This window comes from Bubalus kerabau, chromosome 1 (assembly GCF_029407905.1).
Source record: "Bubalus kerabau isolate K-KA32 ecotype Philippines breed swamp buffalo chromosome 1, PCC_UOA_SB_1v2, whole genome shotgun sequence".
In the NCBI taxonomy this organism is placed as follows: domain Eukaryota; kingdom Metazoa; phylum Chordata; class Mammalia; order Artiodactyla; family Bovidae; genus Bubalus; species Bubalus kerabau.
The window spans coordinates 83,858,583-83,873,650 of NC_073624.1; the positions used below are offsets into that span (position 1 = coordinate 83,858,583).

At 40.4% G+C, this 15,068-nt stretch overlaps 1 long non-coding RNA gene and 1 pseudogene across 2 annotated transcripts; one reads left to right on the forward strand and one right to left on the reverse strand.

The window, feature by feature from the left end:
- The first annotated feature begins 4,715 nt into the window (after positions 1–4,715).
- On the forward strand, positions 4,716–6,324 carry LOC129641668 (splicing factor 45-like; annotated as a pseudogene).
- Positions 4,742–9,476, reverse strand: LOC129641670 (uncharacterized). 2 transcript variants are annotated; one of them, XR_008709387.1, is made up of 4 exons: positions 9,373–9,476; positions 8,868–8,978; positions 6,595–6,703; positions 4,742–5,031 (listed from the first exon to the last, which is right to left on the reverse strand). It is a non-coding gene; the product is annotated as an uncharacterized LOC129641670 (long non-coding RNA). The 2 variants fall into 2 exon arrangements; XR_008709386.1 differs by having other exon boundaries at positions 6,595–6,816.
- Positions 9,477–15,068: the final 5,592 nt, after the last annotated feature.

Genomic DNA, 15,068 nt, shown 5'->3' on the forward strand with positions numbered 1-15,068 from the left:
AGAAGTGGTCATCCACGTGAGAAAAATTCACAGCATGTCTATCCCACCACAGGCTGCACCAGTAAACAGCATGTGGAGATTGTACAACACTGAAGTCCATTCCCCATCCAAACCGCAGAAATGCGTTTATTTCTTGAAAGCTATTGCAGAGCTAACTCCCAGTACAAGGGCCAACCGACACTCTTGAGGTCCTGACTTTAAAACCATGGCACAGCTTTTTTAATTGCCCCAGAGGGAGTACATGTTGTTAAAAAGACATAATTCACTACACGGATTAGCTTTTGATAGCAATTCATCTGGTTCCACTAACACAGAAAGCTCAAACCATTCAAACGTGTTTCCTTGAGACTGCTGAAAATAAGATTCCCTTCAAAGCAGTAAGTAGTAATTGCCCCCAAAAATCAAGACCAAATGGGCCAGAAATGAGAAACCATTTGTAAATCCTGAGTTTGGGTCCACCAGAGCCAATTACTCTAAAAGGGACAACCTTGGTGTCTTTATTTGGATGCCTGAGGTAGATTGTTTACCACAAGGTAAATGAATTGATGTGTTCTCTAGGTGTAATTGAGGAGAAACCTGTTGGATCACAAATTCACCCAGTAATTACCTAGGATTCCTCTGAGAAAGTGCTTATATAATTTCCTTTGTATGTGTTTTCCAAAAAGACATACATCTCCTATCCAGTGTTCTCTAAATCACAAATGTACCCCATTGATTTTCTCAGTCTACAGTGTGCTGATTTCAGCCCATCGTGTAGAAGGTGAAAGGAAACAATAATTGTATATAGAAAATATTGATCTGCAACCATTGATTCAAGGCCCCATGGAACCAAAAGATTAGTTACTTTGAAGAGAAGTACTAAAGGTGACTTTCAGCTACTTTTTATTGACTAACACAAACCAGATAAATCCTTTCATTCTAAGCCATAAACTCTTCTCCAGAGGCCATAATGAATCAACTATTTTACTTCCTTGCTTGAGATCTAAATAACAGTGTCAACATATTTTCCAAATACATGTAAATATATGCTGCACTGTTACCAAATGATTCATATTTAATCTTAACTGTAATAATGACTAATACATTTAATATTTACTATGTCCCAAGAATTGTTCCAAGTGATTTACATATATTTATTTTTTTAATGTTCATAATACCTCTCTGAATTAGGTGCCAATATTATTCCTATTTTACAGAAGAGTAAACTGAAGCATAGAAAGTTTATGTAGCTTGTCCAAAGTCACACAGCTAGTAAGTAGCAGAGCCAGACTTTGAACTCAAGTAGCCTGACTCTCAGAGAAGGCGATGGCACCCCACTCCAGTACTCTTGCCTGGAAAATCCCATGGACAGAAGAGCCTGGAAGGCTGCAGTCCATAGGGTCGCTGAGGGTCGGACATGACTGAGCGACTTCACTTTCACTTTTCACTTTCATGCATTGGAGAAGGAAATGGCAACCCACTCCAGTGTTCTTGCCTGGAGAATCCCAGGGACGGGGGAGCCTGGTGGGCTGCCGTCTATGGGGTCGCACAGAGTCGGATATGACTGAAGCGATGCTGCAGCAGCAGCAGCATATGTTAAAGAAAATGTGAGAAACTTCATGTGTCAAAATTGCAAATAAAAATTATTTAAATAGCAGCCATTATTCTGCATCTGAAGAAGGTGAAAAAGAAAAGGTAATTTGTTATCTTTCTGATGATAGCTAATCTGACAGGCATGAGGTAATATCTCTGTGATTTTGATTTGCATTTCCCTGATATTTAGTGATGGTGAACATTTTTTATGTGTGTGCCTATTGGCCATCTGCATGTCTTCTTTGGAAAAATGTCTTAGTCACATCCTCTGACCATTGTTTAATTGGGTTATTTGGTCTTTTGATCCTGAGTTATATGAGTTCTTTGTGCATTTTGGATGTTGATCTCTTATCAAATATATTATTTGCAAATATTTTCTCTCATCTAAAGTTTTCATTTGTTGGTGGTTTCTTTCACTGTGCAAAAAGCTTGTTAGTTTGATGTAGTCCCATCTGTCTATTTTTGTTTTTGTTTCCTCTGTTTGAGGAGACATATCCAAAAAATATTGCTAAGACCAATTTTAAAGACCTTATTGCCTGTGTTTTATTCTGGGAGTTTTATGGCTTCAGGTCCTATATTTAAGTCTCTAAGCTATTTTGAGTTTATTTTTGTACATGATGCAAGAAAGTAGCCAATTTGATTCTTTTGCATGCAGTTCAGTTTTCCCAATACCGTTTATGAAGAGGCTGTCTTTTCCCCACTGTATATTCTTGGCTCCTTGGTCATAGATTAATTGATCATATAAACGTGGGTTTATTTCTGGGCTCTCTTCTGTACCTTTGATCTGTGTGTCTGCATTTGCGCCAGTACTAGACTATTTTGATTACTCTAGCTTTGCAGATTAGTTTGAAATCAGGGAGTTTGATACTTCCTATCTCATACTTCTTTCTAAAGATTAATTACAGTATTCTGGGTATTTTGTGTTTCCATACAAATTTTTAAATTATTTGTTCTAATCTGTGAAAATGCCATTGGTATTTTGATAAGGACTGCACTGACTCTGCATATTGCCTTGGGAAAGGGGAACCTTCCCAAGGTTTGGCCCTTTTGGTGGGAAGGTAAATTGGTATATCCACTATGGAAAACAGTATAGAAGCTCCTCAAAAACAGAAAAGTAGAACTACCACATGATCCAACCATTCCATCTCTAAGTATATTTTTAAGGAAAATGAAAACGCTAATTTGAAAAAAAATATATGCACCCCATGTTCATTACATTATTTACAATAGCCATGATATGGGAGCAATCTCAGTGTCCGTTGATAGATGAATGGGTAAAGAAGATGCGGTTGATATAGATATAGGATGGAATATTACTTAGCTACTGAAAAGAATGAAATCTTGCCATTTGCAACAACATGGATGGACCTAGAATGTATTATACTAAGTAAAAGAAGTCAGACAGAGAAAGACAAATACCACATGATTTCACTTATATGTGGAATCCTAAAAACAAAAATAAACAAACATAACTAAATAGAAACAGAATCATAGATACAGAGAACAAACCAGTGGTTACCAGACAGAAGGGTGGAGGGATTTAAAAAAAAAAGGTAACTATATGAGATAATAAATACTAATTAACTTAATTGTAGTGAGTACTTTACAATGTATATTTATATGAAACCATGTTGAATACCTTAAATATATACAATTTTTTATAATTATGCCTCAGTAAAGCTGCAAAGATTTTTTTTAAAAAAGGAAATGCAACTTTTTCAAGTTCAGTTTTTCTGGTTTATCTTCCAAAAAAAATTTAGAGAATAACAAAAATTTTATTACTCTATAGCTTAATAAAATACTCAGGGAAGATTTCTTATCATCATGCATAACTTTTAAATTGTCTCAATTTATAATCTAGAGAAATGCAAATAAAAATCACAAGATACCACTTCACACCCATTAGGAGGCCTATCAACAAAACAGAAAAACAGAAAATAACAAGTGCTGGTGAGGATGTTGAAAAATCAGAACCCTTGCTAGTGAGAATATAAATAGTGCAACCGCTATGGAAAACAAGGAGGAGTTCCTTAAAAAGTAGACATAGAATTACCATATGATCCAGCAGTTCCACTTCTGGGTATACACCTGAACAAACTGAAAACAGGGATCTGAACAGACATTTGTATGCTCGTGTTCAAAGCAGCATTACTCACAATGGCAAAATGGAGGAAGCAATCTAAGTATTGACTAAGAGATGATTGGATAAACAAAATGTCATACATACATATGATGGGAATATTATTCAGCTTTAAAAAGGAAAGATAATCTGGCATATGCTCAACATGGATGAGTCTTGAAGATATTATGCTAAGTAATATGCCAATCACAAAAGAACAAATACTGCATAATTCCACATATATGAGATACGTAGAGTAATCAAACTCATAGCAATGGAAGTGGCATGATGGTTACCAGATGCTGGGGTAAGAGGGAAATGAAGAATTAGTGTCTGATAGGTACACAACTTCCTTGTGAGCAGATGAAAAATGTTCAGGAGACGGATGATGGTGACAGTTGCACAAGTGTGATTATATTTCATTCTACCAGACAGTACAGCTAAAACGCTTAAACTTTATATTAAGTATGTTTTCAGATCAGATCAGATCAGTCGCTCAGTCGTGTCCGACTCTTTGCGACTCCATGAATCGCAGCACGCCAGGCCTCCCTGTCCATCACCAACTCCCGGAGTTCACTGAGACTCACGTCCATCGAGTATATTTTACTACAATAAAAAAAGACCACATGTGTTCATTTGTGCATGCAGATAATGTAAGTAGATGATAGAGTCTCTTTTTAATACAAATTGAAACTGTGAACACTGTTCTGAATCTTCTTTTATTCTGGTAACAACATATCTGAGAGAGACTTCCATATCAGCACATTCTTTTAAATAGCTGGTTGCTATTTTATGGTACAGGATACTAAACTTTATCTAAGCTACCTGTTGGCAACGGTCATTTAATTATCTACAGTCTTTTGTTACAATACACAGTGTGGCAACAACAACAACAAATTCTCTACAATAAAAGGTGCACTGGCTGACTCTGAGCACCCAGCCCGCCAGGTCCAGGGCACCTGGGCCTAGGTTTCCTGCCGCAGCCAGGAGCGTCCACCCATCCGGTGGGCATTAAACTAAGAAGATGTCCGTATACAAAGATCTGGGAGTGGAGAATAGTGACTCAAAAAACAGAAGGTTGGTCCCCAAACTTCAAACTTCTGCAGCCTCAGCTCCAAATGAAGAAGGCAGCTCTCACTCAGGCAAAGAGCCAGGGGACAATACAAAGTACTGTCCTTGCCCCAGTCATCCATTGACTTCAAGCGAGGTGACTCTTCAGATGAGCAGCAGATCCAGGACACCCCACCACACACAGCCGCGGGCCTCAAGGATCCTGTTCCCAGTGGGTTTTCTGCAGGAGGTTTTGATCCCTACAGCTGAGGAATATGATCCAGCGTTTCCTAATGATTATGAGAAAGTAGTGAGGGGCCATGGAGAAGGCAATGGCACCCCACTCCAGTACTCTTGCCTGGAAAATCCCATGGATGGAGGAGCCTGGTAGGCTGCAGTCCATGGGGTCGCTAAGAGTTGGACACGACTGAGCAACTTCACTTTCATTTTTTACTTTCATGCATTGGAGAAGGAAATGGCAACCCACTCCAGTGTTCTTGCCTGGAGAATCCCAGGGATGGGGGAGCCTGGTAGGCTGCCGTCTATGGGGTCACACAGAGTCGGACACGACTGAAGTGACTTAGCATAGCATAGTGAGGGGCCAAAGAAAGGAGCAACAGAGTCAGTGGGAGGTGGAAAGACCGAAGAGAGAGAAAACAGGCATAAAGCCAGACACGAAGCTAGTGGGTTTTTCAGGTTAGGCGATCCAGACTGATGAACATGAATATTATGAGTGAAAGCGAAGTATGAGCGGAGCTGCCATTGCACCACCTGCTTCTCTTGTAGAGAAAGACAAAGAGTTATCCCGAGGCTTTCCTTATGAAGAGGATTCAAGACTCGGCTCCCAGTCTTCCAAAGCTGCTATCTCTCCCTCAGTGTATGAGCAACAAGACAGACCCAGGTCCCCGACTGGCCCCAGCAATCCTTTCCTCGCCAACATGGGGAGGGTTGGCGGTTGGGGGAGGGGGGGGACAAACAATAACACAGAACATCATGCAGAAGTATGGCTTCTTGGGAAGACTGAGCAGGGCCTAAGCACAATGTTGTTGGTGGAGAAGACCAGAAAGCGGGAAGGCAAAATCATCATGGGTTGACACCATTCAGAAAGATGCAGCCAGGAGTCAGAATCAAATCGATTAACTGAAATACTTGTGTCCTACTAAAGTGGTCCTACTAAGGAACATGCAGGAAGGCATAGCAATCCACTCCAATTTTCTTGCCTGGAGAATCCCCATGAACAGAGGAGCCAGGCATGTGGTTCATGGGGTCACAAAGAGTTGGAGGCGACTGAGCAACTAAGCACAGCACAACACTAAGGAACATGGTTGGTGCAGGAGAGGTAGATGAAGATTTGGAAGCTGAAACCAAGGAAGAGTGCAAAAAATATGGCACAGTTGTAAAATATTTGAAATTCCTGGTGCCCCTGATGATGAAGCAGTAAGAATAGTTTTAGAATTTGATAGGGCTGAATCTATTAAAGCCGCTGTTGATCCAAAGGAGAGGTATTTTGGTGGATATGTGGCCAAAGAATATTTCTACAATTTGGAAAAATCAGAGTCTTGGATTTGGCAGAACAAGTTTGATTTAAAAACTAGAGTTTGAGTCATCTCCAATGATCCTTCAACAAGCTGCAGACTGAGCAGAGAAGAACAAGGCAATAGGCAACCTTCATGGCTGAGGGTGCAGAAATTCTGGAAAGAATTCTAAGATATTCATCAACTGATCCCTTTTTTATTTTGTGGTTTTTTGATATAGTATAAAAATCCTTAAAAAAACAAAGTATACAATAGTTCTTATTGGTCAGGATAGACTTCATGACACTGAAAAAAACAAACCCCTAATCCTTTACTGACCTCCCAGTTTCTCTTAATACAAGAGTTTCTTTCCTCCACAGGTGACATGTCCAGCAGAAATCAGCAATGGCTTCTTTCCACACAGCTCCACCATCTTCTCCTTCATCATCTAGAAGACATAGCCTCCCTCCTTATTCACTGGGATTCCCACAGTCTCAACCCAGAAGGAGATACATCACATTAGCCAGGACTAGTATTTTCTCCCTCTCAACTGAAAGGAGGCTGCAAAAAATGTAGGAGAGTAAAATAAACTATTTCAGCATCTCTTCCATACTTCAATTGCACAAATAGAATTAATTTCCTCATTAAGGTAAGCCCAAAATTTACAAATTATTTCAAGAAGGTTTTTTTTAGCTCTCAAGTGATTATGTTTCATTCAACAAACATTTATATCACTCTTGATGAAAGTAAAAGGGGAGAGTGAAAAACTTGGCTTAAAGCTCAACATTCAGAAAACAAAGATTATGGCATCTGGTCCCATCACTTCATGGGAAATAGATGGGCAAACAGTGGAAACAGTGTCAGACTTTATTTTGGGAGGCTCCAAAATCACTGCAGATGGTGACTGCAGCCATAAAATTAAAAGACGCTTACTCCTTGGAAGGAAAGTTATGACCAACCTAGATAGCATTTTGAAAAGCAGAGACATTACTTTGCCAACAAAGGTCCGTCTAGTCAAGGCTATGGTTTTTCCAGTGGTCATGTATGGATGTGAGAGTTGGACTGTGAAGAAAGCTGAGCGCTGAAGAATTGATGCTTTTGAACTGTGGTGTTGGACTCTTGAGAGTCCCTTGGACTGCAAGGAGATCCAACCAGTCCATTCTAAAGGAGATCAGTCCTGGGTGTTCATTGGAAGGACTGATGCTAAAGCTGAAACTCCAATACTTTGGCCACCTTATGCGAAGAGTTGACTCATTGGAAAAGACCCTGATGCTGGGAGGGATTGGGGGCAGGAGGAGAAGGGGACGACAGAGGATGAGATGGCTGGATGGCATCGCCAACTCGATGGACATGAGTTTGAGTGAACTCCGGGAGTTGGTGGTGGACAGGGAGGCCTGGAGTGCTGCAATTCATGGGGTCGCAAAGAGTCAGACATGACTGAGCAACTGAACTGAACTGAACCATATGCTGAGTGCAGGAACATGGTGGGCACTCAATAAATATTTGCTGAATAAACAAATGTATGATCCCTAATTATACTAGTAATTGCTACCTACCATTTTTCTCAGAGCAGTCCAACTGCTAGAAATGAATATGAAAAGAATAAGAAATGACTCTGTCTTCTCACCTAGCCACTTGACCAGAGCCCAAATTAACTAAACTTCCTATCTGAGAGCAACCCTTGACCATCAGGAGGAGAACCAGGAGTCTGACTAAGCTCTAAGCTACAATTAAGCCATGATTATTGCCCAATTCAAAATTCTCATTGCTTCAAGGTCAATCCATGAGCCAAGGCTGGCACTTAAAACACTTCAGCTTACAGCTCATATTTGCATTCTGCACAAACATTAAGCACAGGTAAAAGAAGAGAATAGGATTCAGCTTAATCCAATAGCTAATTAGCAACACCTGCACCAAGACGCTATTAGCATCCTACTATTAGGTTACTGTTTGCCTTAAAGGATAAGTGATTATGCCTGTCAAATTATGACAGGACTTGCTTCATTTTTTAGTTCATGTTTAAATTTAAATGCCATATTTTTTAAGGTCCCACAAAACGTTTAGATATGACATTGCTATTTTTGAACGGCTGTTACAGATTTCAGTTCAATGACAAAATTACAATTCAATGCCTAGGAAACTTAAAAGTTGTATTTACATGAATAAGCATATCCTTTTAATTATTAGTATCAGAATGTCCCTTCTAATCAGTCTCCCTGTTGTCCCTAAAGCTCTAGTGCCTAGATATAAACTCTAAAAGTAGTAACATGTGCTAATGCTCAAAATTTTATGCATATGCCTAAAGAGATTACCCAGCATATGTAAGTGCTCAATGTATATTGGTTAAATTAATTCATCTTCTGCATCTCTGTTGATGACTCTCAAATTTCCACTCTAACCACTCTCTAAGCTCCCGGCTTCTGTTCACTTACAAAATATCTTTCAGTATGTCACCATTCTACAGACAATATATGCTCTACTGTGATATGGTTGTAATTATTTTTTAAGTTTACAGTCATTCAGATCAAGAGTTCACAGTATCCCTGGTCCATCTTTATTCTGCTAGAGAGAGAAGTGGCCAAGATGGTGGAGTAGGAAAACGCTGAGCTCACCTCCTTCCAAAGGCACGCCAAAGCTACAGCTATTTACAGAGCGATTTTCCATGAAAGTCACCTGAAGACTAGCAGAAAACATCTTCTGAACCAGCTAAGAACCGGAACCAGCTGAAAAAAAAAGACAGGTAGGAGAGGCATAGATACAGTACAGTCAAGATCCGCAGTCCAGTTAGGCAACTCACAGATGAGACGATAATTATAATTACAAAAATTCCCCCCAAGGAGCACGAGGTCTGAGCCCCACATTGAGCTCCCAAGACCAGGAGTCGTGCACCAGAAAAACAGGCCCCCAGAACATTTGTCTTTGAAAACCAGTGTGGCTTACTTTTAGGAGAGCCAGAGGAGTGTGGGAAATAGAGACTCCACTCTTAAAGGATGTACACAAAATCTCACACACCCTGAGACCCAGGGCAAAAGCAGTAAGTTGAAAAGGCCCTGTGTCAGACCCACTTGTTAAATATTGGAGAGCCTCCTAGAGAGGCAAAAGTCAACTGAAGCTCACCCTGGGGCCACAGACTCTGGCAGCAACAATTTTTGGAAGCTCATTTCACCACGAAGACACTGATGCTGTTAAGCACCATTTTGAAATCCTCCCTCTAGCTTATTAGTGTTAGGACCTGGCCCAGGGCTAAGATGCCCTAGGCCAGGTCCCCACCCACCAGCAGGCCAACTGCTATAGGATTCCCTGAGCACCTAGCCAACCTGGGACTCAGCCCCATCCACCAGAGAGCCCAGGACCTACCCCCATCCACCAATGAGTCTACTAGCCCCAGGACCCAGGGGCCACCATGGCTAGCTGTCAGATTGGCCCCTCCACCAGCAGGCTGACACCAGGCCCCAGACAACCACACCTCATAGATAGCCAAGTCAAGACCCATTACCCACCAGCATGCTGGACCCTGGCCACACCCAACAGTAGGCAAACACAAGCTCAGAACAATTTTGTCCCCTCAGCCAGCATGGCAGAATCTGGTGCCATGTACCAGCATGCTGCGATCAGCTCTGGCTCACCCCAGATTCTGTAGCCAGCCATGTCAACAGTTGACCTCATCTACCAGCAGGCTGATACTAGTGCTAGGACCCCAAGCCCAGCAGCCAGATACCTGGGGACCCAGCTCTGCCCAATAGTAAGCCAACATGAGCCTGAGGATCCCCAGAGTTTCATAGCCAGGCACTTTATGTCCTGGTACCACTCACTTGATAGCCAATACCAACACAAGGACTTCTCTGGACATGCAGTCTGCTACACCAGGACCCAGTCTCACCTATCAGTAGACTCCACACAAGGAAGAGCCTGGCAACTAACCAGACCAAGGGCCAGTCACATCTCCAAGTATTTCCACACTAGTCAGCCCCACCACAACATAAAGACCCATGCAGCCCACAGAGAGGGCGCTCCTAAAGCATATAGCTCTGGTGACCAGAGGAGAGTACCTTGCTGGGATCCATAAGATGTTTCCTACACAAGGCCTATTTTCCAAGATCAAGAAACATAAAGCAACCTACCAAATACATAGAAATAAAAATATCACATTGGGCAAGATGAGGCAACAGAGAAATATGAAGATAAAACCCTAGAAGAATTAAATGAAGTAGAGATAAGCAACCAATCTGATAAAGATGCTCACAGAACTCAGAGGGGGAAATGGATAAGCAAAGGGAGTAGTTAGGAAGTTTTAACAAAGAGTTAAAAAAATATAAAGGACAACCAGACCTGGATGAAGAATACAACAACTGAAATTAAAAAATACACTGGAAGGAATCAACAGTACATTAGGTGATACAGAGAAATGAATTAGCAAATTGAAAGACACTAGTGGAAATCACTGAAACTGGACAGTGATTTTAAAAAATGAGGACAGTTTAAGAGACCTCTGGAACAGCATCAAAACATTCACATTATAAGGATCCCAGGAGAAGAAAGAGAGAGAAAGGGGCCAAGACATATTTGAAGACATAATAGTGGATAACTTCCCTGGCCTGGGAGAGGAAATGGACATCCAGTTCCAGGAAGTACAGAGAGTGCCAAACAGAATCAACCTAAAGAGGACCAAATCAAGACACACTGTAATTAAAATGGCAGAAGTTAAAAATAAAGAGAGAATACTAAAAGCTGCAAGGGCAAAGCAACAAGTTATGTGCAAGGGAACTTCCATGAGGCTATATGCAGACTTATCAACAGAAACTCTGCAGGCCAGAGGGAATGGCAAGATACTCCACTTTTTTAAAGTGTTATAAAGTGATAAAAGGAAAAAAATGACAACCAAGAATACTCTACCCAGCAAGGCTTTCATTCAGATTTGATAGGGAGATCAAGTTTTTTTAGACAAGCAAAAGTTAGAAAGAGTTTAGCATCACTAAACCAGCTAAACAGGAAATGAGGTAAAGATACTTCTCTAAGTGGGGAAAACAAAAAGGTCAAAACTAGAAATATGAAAAGCACAAAAGAAAATATTTCATTGGTAAAGGCAAATACACAGTAAAGGCAGCAAATCAACAATTTATAAAGCTAATAGGAAGGTTAAAACAAAAAAGTAATGAAATCATTTATATCCATAATGAGGAATTCAGTCAGTTCAGTCCCTCAGTCATGTCCAACTCTTTATGACCCCATCACTGCAGCATGCCAGGTTTCCCTGTCCACCACCAACTCCCGAAGCTTACTCAAACTCATGACCACTGAGTCAGTGATGCCATCCAACCAACTCATCCTCTGTCATCCCCTTCTCCTGCCACCTTCAATCTTTCCCAGCATCAGGGTCTTTTCCAGTGAGTCAGTTCTTCACATCAGGTGGCCAGAGTATTGGAGTTTCAGCCTCAACATCAGTCCTTCCAATGAATATTCAGGACTGATTTCCTTTAGGATAGACTGCTTGGATCTCCTTGCAGTCCAAGGGACTCTCCAGAGTCTTATCCAACACCAGTTCAAAAACATCAATTCTTCAGTGCTCAGCTTTCTTTATAGTCCAAGTCTCACATCCAGACATGACTACTAGGAAAACCATACCTTTGAATAGACCGATCTTTGTTGGAAAAGTAATGTCTCTACTTTTTAATAGGCTGTCTAGGTTGGTCATAGCTTTTCTTCCAAGAAACAAGCATATTTTAATTTTATGGCTGCAATCACCATCTGCAGTAATTTTGGAGCCCAAAACAATAAAATCTCTCACTATTTCCATTGTTTCCCCATCTATTTGCCATAAAGTGATGGGATCAGATGCCATGATCTTAGTTTTCTGAATGTTGAGTTTTAAGCCAACTTTTTCACTCTCCTCTTTCACTTTCATCAAGAGGCTCATTAGTTCTTCTTCACTTTCTGCCATAAGGGCGGTGTCATCTGCATATCTGAGGTTATTGATATTTCTCCCAGCAATCTTGATTCCAGATCGTGCTTCATCCAGTCCAGCATTTCTCATGATGTACTCTGCATAGAAGTTAAATAAGCAGGATGACAGTATACAGCCTTGATGTACTCCTTTTCCTATTTGGAACCAGTCTGTTGTTTCATGTCCAGTTCTAACTGTTGCTTCTTGACCTGCATGCAGATTTCTTAGGAGGCAGGTGAGGTGGTCTGGTATTCCCATCTCTTGAAGAATTTTCCAGTTTGTTGTGATCCATTCAGTCAAAGTCTTTGGCATAGCCAATAAAGTGAAAATAGATATTTTTCTGGAACTTTCTTGCTTTTTCAATGATCCAACAGATGTTGGCGATTTGATCTCTGGTTCCTCTGCCTTTTCTAAACCCAGCTTGAACATCTGGAAGTTCACAGTTCACATATTGTTGAAGCCTGGCTTGGAGAATTTTATGCATTACTTTGCTAGCATGTGAGATTAATGCAATTGTGTGGTAGTTTGAGCATTCTTTGGCATTGCCTTTCTTTGGGATTAGAATGAAAACTGATCTTTTCCAGTCCTGTGGCCACTGCTGAATTTTCCAGATTTGCTGGCATATTGAGTGCAGCACTTTCACAGCATCATCTTTTAGGATTTGAAATAGCTCAACTGGAATTCCACCACCTCCACTAGCCTTGTTTGTAGTGATGCTTCCTACGGCCAATTTGACTTCGCATTCCAGGATGTCTGGCTCTAGGTGAGTGATCACACCATCGTGATTATCTGGGTCATGAAGATCTTTTTTGTATAGGTTATTCTGTGTATTCTTGCCACCTCTTCTTAATATCTTCTGCTTCTGTTACATCCATAGCATTTCTGTCCTTTACTGTGGCTCAGTTGGTATAGAATAATAAGGAAAGCTATGCACAAAACAAAAGGATGTTAAAATATGATGTCACAAACAATAAACATGGAGAGGAGGAGTAACACTGCAGAATTTTAAAATGCATTTGAACTTAATAGATCAGCAACTTCAAATAATCATGGACTGTAGCCCACCAGGATCCTCTGTCCATGGGATTCTCCAATCAAGTTTACTGGAAAGGGTAGCCATTCTATTCTCCAGCAGATCTTCCCAATTCAGGGATTAAATCTGGGTCTCCCACATGGCAGACAGATTCTTTACCATCTGAGCCACCAGGGAAGTCCATATAAACCTATAGATTACTACATATAAACCTGATTGTAGATTCCAACAAAAGACATAGAACAGCTGAATGGATAAAAAATAAGACCTATATATATGCAGTCTTGTTGTTTTTAGTCGCCCAATCATGTCCGACTTTTTGCAATCCCATGGACCGCAGCACATCAGGCCTCTCTATCCCTCACCATCTCCAGGAGTTTGCCCAAGTTCATATCCATTGCACTGGTGATGCCATCCAGCCATCTCATCCTCTAACACCCTCTTCTCCTGCCCTCAACCTTTCCCAGCACCAGGAACTTTTCCAATGAAGAAAAGATACTCTTTTCAGTAAATAGTATTGCTAAAACTGGAAACTACATTCAAAAGGATCTAACTGGATCCCTTTCTCACACTACATACAAAAATAAACTCAAGATGGATTAAAGACTTACATGTAATGAAACCATAAATCTCCTAGAAGAGTATCCTCTTCTAGGCAATATACTCTTTGATGTCTTAGCAGAATTTTTTGGTTCTCTCCTCAGGCAAGGGAAACAAAAGCAAAAATAAATGGAACTCCATCAAATTAATAAGCAAACACAGACAAGGAAATTATTAAAAAAAAAGAAAGAAAGAAAGAAAAGAAAACCAAAAAACTGCATACTGAATAAGAAGATATTTGCAAATGATATATGCAACAAGAGGTTAATATCCAAACTATATAAAGAAATCATATTCCTCAACATCAAAATATTAATAGCAAACAGCTCAACTGAAACTGGGCAGAGGACCTGAACAGACATTTTTCCAAGGGAGACATAGAGATGAATCACAAACACATGAAAAGATCTCACACCTACAGATAGCTATTATCAAAGACAACAAGTGTTGGTAAGGATGTGGAGAAAGAGCAACCTTGTGCACTGTTTGTGGGAATGTAAATTGGTACAGTTGTATAGAAAACAGTATAGAGATTACTCAAAAAATTAAAATTAGAACTACCATATGAGGGGAAATCAGATGAAGGTAGTCAAAAGGCACAAACTTTCAGTTGTTAGGTAAGTACTAGGGATGTAATGTACAACATAATAGGTGTAATTAACCCATTATATACTATAATGAAAATTGTTGAGAATAAATCCAAAGAGTTCTCATCACAAGAAAAAAGTATATGTATTTTTCTATTTCTTTAATAATGTATCTATATGAGATCATGGATGTTAACCATGTTGTGGTAATTATTTCATGATGTATTAAATCAAATCATTATGCTATACCTCTTAAACTTATACAGTGATCTATGTCAATTATATCTCAATAAAACTGGAAAAGCGTTCTCCTTCTAGTCCAGGAGGCAGTATCGTGGGTGAAATGGGCTTTAGAGAGTCTTAACCTAGAACCACAAAGAGGGTTTTAGAAATCCAAGAACCTCATAAAATTCATACAAAATTTGTGTCTCGTGGATTTTACCCTCTCAGGGTAGGAGTGGGTTGTACCTATGGTATTGGCGTGCTGGCAATCCCAGCTGCAGCAGAACATGTTTGTAGTGGCAGCGCAATGGCAGCGGTGGTTTATCTAGGTCTGTGTTCACGGTGTCCACGCAGAGTTGGTGGTGGTTGCTACAGGACCATATGGGCAGTCGGGGCCAGTTACGTAATTCACAGGGCTTAATGCAAAATG